The sequence below is a fragment of the Ananas comosus genome, unplaced genomic scaffold, assembly GCF_001540865.1.
Source record: "Ananas comosus cultivar F153 unplaced genomic scaffold, ASM154086v1, whole genome shotgun sequence".
In the NCBI taxonomy this organism is placed as follows: Eukaryota; Viridiplantae; Streptophyta; class Magnoliopsida; order Poales; family Bromeliaceae; genus Ananas; species Ananas comosus.
In genome coordinates, this window is record NW_017891468.1 from 395 (window position 1) to 7,992 (window position 7,598).

Sequence of the window (7,598 nt, forward strand, 5' to 3'; positions counted from 1 at the left end):
CTCTAGCAAATTGCGGAGTCCGAGTGTGTGGAATGAGTTGTGGAACTATCCTACATGTTCTAAATGACTTGGACAAGTTTTTGAACAAGTTTGAGAGTGATTGGAGGGTTAAATGTGAGAAATTGCATTGATCTGGTGAAAATCAGCCTTTTTCTACTTGCTGTACCGGTACAGCCATCACCTTGTACCGGTACAAGCTGGCAGATTCGTGGCAGCAAGGTTAGTTTGGTAATTTCACATTGGATACCTACCTATTTGATCCCAGCACGACTCTGGGACTTCAGTGGAGTATGCAAGAGTTCTGGGAAAGCTTCTTTTACCTTCTTCTCTCTCTCTCTCTAGGGTTTTTCTCTCTCTACGTCGACTTCGCCGATTTCGCTCGTTTTCGTCGCCGCGTGCGTTCTTCGCTGTTTGCGAGCGTCGCAGGGCCTACGTGGACGTGTGAGGGAGTATTTTGGAGAGTTTTTCGCAGCTCTGAACCAGCAGGTCACTGGTTGGAAGCTGGAGAAGGTAATCGACTCACTTTCGCCGTTATCGACGTTCTATTCGTCGATTTGAGTAATGATTTCGGGTTTTTGCTTCTAGTTGCTTTAATCTGAGATTTCAGCAATTAAAATTGGATTATTTAGCTGTGAATTAAGCTCCTTAGACCAGGGATAAGCTTCTTTGAAGATTAATTGAGATAATTAGCCATTTATGAAGCTATTTCGGACTATACACGGGTTATGCGATCGAATTGATGCAGTTTGGACTTGTTCCTCCGCAGCAGGTTCTCGAACCACTTGGAGCTTATTTGGTGACCTTGGAAGCTGGTTCGGAAGGTATTCTAACCTGAGGTAAGCAGGGATTTCAGTTAGAAAACTGAATTCGCAAGATTCCGACTATATTTGCTATTATATGATGATTTTGATGTCGTGTTGGTATTGATCGCAGCGGGAGCTCGACCGACCTTTGGGTCATCCTTGGTTGGCTTTGGGAAGCCTTTAGAGACTTAATTGGAGGTACTAAAGTGAACCAAAACAGCGATTTATGTTACTACTTGATACGAGATGTGAATTGAGCCGAAATCGGACATTTCGGCCGTAAATTTAATCCGATCTTGACGTTTGTTTTTTCAGCAGCATTGGGGCTTCGTTGAGCCGTTTGTGGGACTTCTTGTGGATAATTGGAGCCTTGTACTAGGTGGGTTTGACCTAACCAGAGCAAGTGAAGCTCCCCTATGTTCTATATGTATTATAGACGTGGTTTATTTATATGCCTATGTGATTGTTAAAGGTCTCGGAATTAGTCATCATGACGTTTATCATATGTGAAATGAGTGTTCATGCATAAAAGTACTCATGCATTAAAGTATTCTTATTTAGTTCAGTAGAACAATCAGGAGATCAGTTTATTATGTTTCTAAGATATAGAGAACATATATGCATGATATTTATATTCAATACAGTTGAATAGCTGATGAACAAGTGTAGGATGCACTTTAAAGTAGAGAACAATGATATTCTCCTGACTCTAACATAGAGAACTATGACATGCTCATGACTATGTTGATAATGCTATACTAGTGGATACTAGCTTTTGTTACTATTTGTGTATTGAAATTCCGATCAGAGGATCGAGAGTAAGAACTTTGCAATGAAAATATGAAAACTGAGACATGTGGACAATGGACTTTGCTTGCTTGCCATCGTGCTCATTCGCACACGCTTGTGAGGGTAGCTCCCTACAAGCCGGCACTCCGGAGTTGGCCTACGCGACAGTTGCTCGCCCGTGCGGGATTGGGTGCCGAAGTGGATTGCCGTGGGGAGTGTATACTACCACGGGGCCATTAGGCGCGGCGCAAGCTGGACTACCTTGGGTAGGTCCCTGTGAATGAAAGGAAAGTACTAAATGAAAAAGGACAGTAATGAATGTTTATTACTTAAAGTGTACAGTAGTCACTTTCATGTTCGTGCTTATACTCATGTCTATGTTCATGATTACAGAAGTTGCTATATCTCTTTTATGCAAATGGTTCATTACTGTAGAAAGCTATTACATGTTGATTACATGCTTATTACTTATTAGCATCATGCTTATAAATCATGCAATTATTGTTTTTGCTTTCATTTAGTACATCTTGAGCCTAGTGGTGTAATTCGCCGAGGCTGGCGGCTTACCCACTGGGAACTATTGTTAATAGTTCTCACGCCCTTTTGGTGGTTGTTTTTACAGAGCCTGTTACAGGAGAGGCTAGGGATCGTGGCAAGGGAGTCGCGCCTAGCTAGGGACTACTAGGAGCGTGCTAGTCGATCACCTTGCTACTCGGGCTACGGCCGAGGGTGATGTCCCTATGTATAGAGAGACCACCGTTGTACCTATTCTTTTTGTATACCCATGATGTATATTTTACTTTCGGGGTTGAGATTATAGTGGTGTTACTTCTCCTTTTTGCTGAGATCTTGGATTTGATACTCGTTGTATATCGACTTGTACATTGCTCTGATATCAGGATAGGACTTTCTTTGTTTTTACTTCCTATCGACTTGTTGCTTGTAGACGCCTTATATACTGCAGGTGTATGGCGGGTCTGTGCACGTGCCGGATATGCTTCCGCTGGTACCCGGGCGTGACACCTCTGCTCGCCAAGTGCTTCCACTCAACTGGAACTCTATACTATGCATCTCGGCGAAGGGTCTACTAATGAATGAATGCATAGCACCTGTATCAAACATAGCCCTGGAGCGAACTCTGTTAATTAAAACCATACCTGCCACTACGTTGCGCTCCTCGGCCTCGGCAGGTTCCTCGACTTGAGCGGCGAACACCCGACCGCTAGAAGCCGATCTCGTCACCTCAGGCTGACGCGGCGCCATCGCTCGTCCAGCAGATGCGACAGTTGGTGGAGCCCCTCTGTAATGAGCTGAAATCTCGGTGACACTCGTTGGCCTCGGCCAATCCTTGATGGCTCCAATCTTCCTAGGATCCACAGCTATACCTGATCCTGAAATCAAATGGCCCAAAAACGCCACCTCTCTACGCCAAAACTCACACTTTTTCAATTTGGCATAGAACTCCTTTTCCCGCAGCACTTGAAGTACAAGTCTCAAGTATTCCTCGTGATCCGCATCACTTCGAGAATGAATCAAAATGTCGTCGATGAATACTACGATGAACCTGTCTAGATAAGGCTTGAAAATACAGTTCATTAGATCCATAAAAGCGGCCGGGGCGTTAGTAAGCCCAAACGGCATAACTGTAAACTCATAATGTCCATACCGTATTCTAAAAGTCGTTTTCGACACATCCTCAGGCTTGATCTTCAACTGGTGGTATCCCGACTGCAAGTCGATCTTGGAATACACACTAGATCCCTGGAGCTGATCAAACAAATCATCAATCATCGGTAATGGATACTTATTCTTGATCCTGACTTTAGTGAGTTCACGATAATCCACGCACAAGCGAAGCGATCCATCCTTCTTCTTGCCAAATAGGACCGGTGCTCCCCAAGGTGACACACTCGTTCGCACAAAACCCTTGTCCAGAAGATCTTGCAACAGTGCCTTCAGCTCCTTCAGTTCCGCTAGTACCATCCTATAGGGCGCCTTCGAGATTGGAGTAGTCCCAGAAACGAGATCTACCACAAACTCGATCTCCCTATTAGGTGGCATGCCTGGAAGCTCTGCTGGAAACACATCTCCAAACTCCCGTACTACGGGAATATCCTCAATCCTAGGGGCGTCTGTATCGCCCCGCAACACAACAGTAGCCAAATAGGCTACGCAGCCTCTGCTGATCAATTGCCTAGCTCGAGAGGAGCTAATCGTCAGCGCAAACAGCGAACTCTGGCATTCTCGGGACACAACCTCCGCCTGCCCCGGTTCTCTAAACGTCATAGTTCGATTCTTACAATCAATAGTGGCGTAGTACTTGGTCAACCAATCCATGCCCAAAACAACATCAAACTCTCCGAGTTTATGCAAAGCTAGCAAGTCCACGGGTATGACCCAATCTCCAACCCGAACAGGGCAACGGGGGCAAAACTCTCGAATATCCAAAGAGTGATCGGGTACTACAACTCATCCCGGATGCAACAAAGATGTCAGTGGGATGCCATGCAACTCGGCAAACAGCCGGTCTATGAATGAATGCGATGCACCGGTATCAAATAATGCTCGTACTCGAATACCATAAAGTAAAATGATACCTGCGACCACATTCTTGGCTGCTGCCGCCTCCTCAGTCTGGGCCGCATACATGCGCCCACTCGGGGCCTGTCGCGACCCCTCCGCCTGCCGCTGAACTGGTGGCCGCCCAGCCTGATGATGCGCAGAGAGTGTCCCCTGACTGGGACCTGGTAGAGCTGGTGCAGATGCCGAAGATGGCGTTGGTGCTGGGCCCCTCGGGCAGTCTGACTGGAAGTGGCCCTCCTTGCCACACAAGTAGCACCTGCCCCGACTACGTGAACACTGCCGTGGAAAATGGGGACCACCGCAGATCACGCAGCGCGGAGCCTGGCATCGATCAGGTCCTTCTCGCTGAGCAGACTGGCCACGTCCTCGCGACTGGCTCCGATGTCTCGGATGTCTCGGCGACCTCCCAGAGTGCAACTGGCTCGCACCCTCAGCCGCGGGCCTCTTGCCTTTGCCTTTGTCCAAGGCCCCTCGCCGCTCTTGTAGATCTGCCGCGCCACTCTCCACTATGAGCACGCAGTTCACAACCTCCAGGTAGGTTTGGAGGTTGGAAGACTGAACGAACCGAAAGATCGAGGGCCGCAGTCCCCGCTTGAAGATGCGGGCCTTGTCCTCGCCATCCCAGACAACAAAGGGTACACAATGAAGAAGCCGGGAGAACTCTCTCATACTCGACCACCGTCCTGTCCCCCTGGCGTAGATTGCGCAAATCCTGCTCCATCTTCCTCTTGACACTGCCAGGGAAGTAATGCTCTAGTAGGAGCTCCTTGAACCTCCTCCAAGTAATCGCCGTCAGATCCGTGCTGTGGTTGTCCTGGATGTCCAACCACCATCTGTAGGCCTCGCCGTCCAAGTGATGTGTGGCGAGCCACACTCGATCCCTCTCCTCGACAAAGGTGTCCCGAAACAGCTTCTCCATATGCATCAGCCATTTCTCCACTATCCAATGGTCCACGTTCTCCCCGTCGAAGGTCCGTGGACTGCATCTCCTAAACTCACTGAGACGCTCCATAAGCCGATCCCGCTCAGCTCCCTCAACCATCACGGGAAAGACCGCCCCCGCTACAGGTTCTCGCGCTGGTGGTGCTGCAATGTCCTCCTCCCGAGGTGATGCTACTGGTGCAGTCCTAGAAGCGTCAAGTGAGGGGACGACACCCTAGGCGCGACCACCTCCACTGGCGCGGGTGGTGTGGGGACCTGAGTCTCCTTGGCAGCCGCCTGCTGCAGCAGAAGGTCCTCCAAGCGCTTCATCTGCGCCTCCTGCCGAAATGCCGCGTCCGCCTGTTGCGTCACCAAATCAGTGAGGGCTGCAAGTTGGCCCCTCAACTCACGGACCTCGCCGGATCCGGAGGTAGCGGAGGTCTCGGCCTCCTCGAGATGTGCCGCATTATCCGCTCCCGCAGATTGAGAGCGTGTGAGCGGCATCGTCACTACAACATCATAAAAGCGTAAGTTAGTAAACCCACGCTGTCGAATCCCCGCTTAAATAATAATACCCAAATCATGCGAAGTAAGGAAGTGTTATCCACAACTAACTCCCGATGTTACGTTGTCGGCCGCCAATGTAACCCTCCGCGAAGTTAGAAGCCATACACTCCGATCCAACTCCAACATTTTAGAGTTATCGTAAAACCCAATTGAAATACTTTCGCTTACAAGTCAAATAGACCTCGTCTCTCACGAGCCTATATTCTATCCACAAGTGTAGGTTGCACCACCAACGTCATCAACCTCAAAGGCGTGTCAGGAGCCACCACCTCCAACTCGAACCGCTTCATCTGCTCGATCAACTGCGGTTGAGTAACAACATGCATCGCTAAGTTTTCTGTTGATTTCCTACTTAGCGCATTCGCCACCACGTTAGCCTTGCCCGGGTGGTATAGAATCGTCAAATCATAATCCTTGAGTAGCTCCAGCCATCTGCGCTGCCTCAAGTTCAACTCCTTATGAGTGAATAGGTATTTGAGGCTCTTGTGATCCGTGTATACTTCACATCGCTCGCCATATAAGTTGTCACGCCCCGGGACCGGCGGAGGCCCTCCCGGAAGCGCGCCCAGACCCGCCATATGCCTGCGCATATAAGGCGTCTACAACAAAAGAGATGCGAAAGCAAGAAAAAACAAGTATCTAGAGATATCAGAGCTGCTAACAACTAAAAACTAGCAACAAGTAGAGTAGTCCACTAAGCATAAGCATAAAAAGGTACAATAAAAATCTCAAAGAAATCCACAGTGGGGTGGTCTCTATACACAGGTAACTCTTCAAAACCTCTCCAAAATAAAACGACGAGAGGTAGGCCACCTATCAACGCGTTCTCGATAGCAAGCTAGCTCGAGGCGATACCCTTTCCGCATTCCCTAGCCTCGCCCGGAGTGGAAGGCTCTGAAATAAAACATAAAACAAAAGGGCGTGAGAACTATAATTTATAGTCCCCAGTGGGCAATTACTGACCTCAGCTCAATGCACCACTAAGCCCCAAAAGAAAGAGTAAGTACGATAAGCAACAATAGTAGTAATAGACAATAATAAACTACAGAATTGAAAGCATGAGTGAAATGCTATGTCACAAGTAAACGTGATGTATATCAATGCTATCATGTTTGAATATGCCAATGTCGGGTGAATACGCTCATCAGCTGCCAAGTATACTAAGATGCGAGAAATAATTCTATCAAGTATACTACATGTCTCTACACTCTGCTAGAAGCATGTCAAAGTAATCCAACTACTGAGCCTGTCTAGTAGTGATTCAAGTTTAAGAAATTATGTTCAAGTTCAATCTTGTTTTAGGACCTACACGAGTGTAGTCCGGCTTGCGCCGCTTAAGTGTCAATGGTAGCTCCAGCATTTCCACTCTGAAAATGAGTCGATCCCTCCCGACCCCGTAGGCTTCTCGATACCTCACGAGCAATCATAAGTCGCGTAAGCCAACTTCGGAGTGCGAGCTTGTAGGGAGCGACCCTCATAAGCATGTGCGAATGTGCACAAATGGCAAGTAAGCGTAATCATCGTCTCAAGTATCCAAATCCTCATGTCTCTAACATGGTAATAGTCACTAGCATCTCAATAATCTAGCACTAGGTTATAATGTGAAGTTCCAACATTCACTAAGTCTAGTGCCTCTTTATGACACTTAGACAACTCTATATTCAAGCACGTTCCAACTTCCAAATCTCTCAATGGCCCTATCTACTAGGTTCTCACACAACCCGAGCTTAATGCCGCTTTATGACATTAGCTCACGATTTCACATGTCAATCTTGTCTAATGCCTCTTTATGGCACTGTAGTAGTTTCTATGTCCAATGAGAATTTAAGTTCAAGGGCACTTACACATGTTATTTCTACTATAAGTGTCACGCCCCGCGACCGCTACCAATTTGGCTCGGCCCGGGCGCGTCGAACAGACGCCGGACGGACAGCA

General features: G+C 47.8%; 1 long non-coding RNA gene across 1 annotated transcript; it reads left to right on the plus strand.

The window, feature by feature from the left end:
* The first annotated feature begins 569 nt into the window (after positions 1-569).
* On the plus strand, positions 570-2,273 carry LOC109704955. The gene is made up of 4 exons (XR_002214548.1): positions 570-836; positions 934-1,001; positions 1,119-1,182; positions 2,215-2,273. It is a non-coding gene; the product is annotated as an uncharacterized LOC109704955 (long non-coding RNA).
* Positions 2,274-7,598: the final 5,325 nt, after the last annotated feature.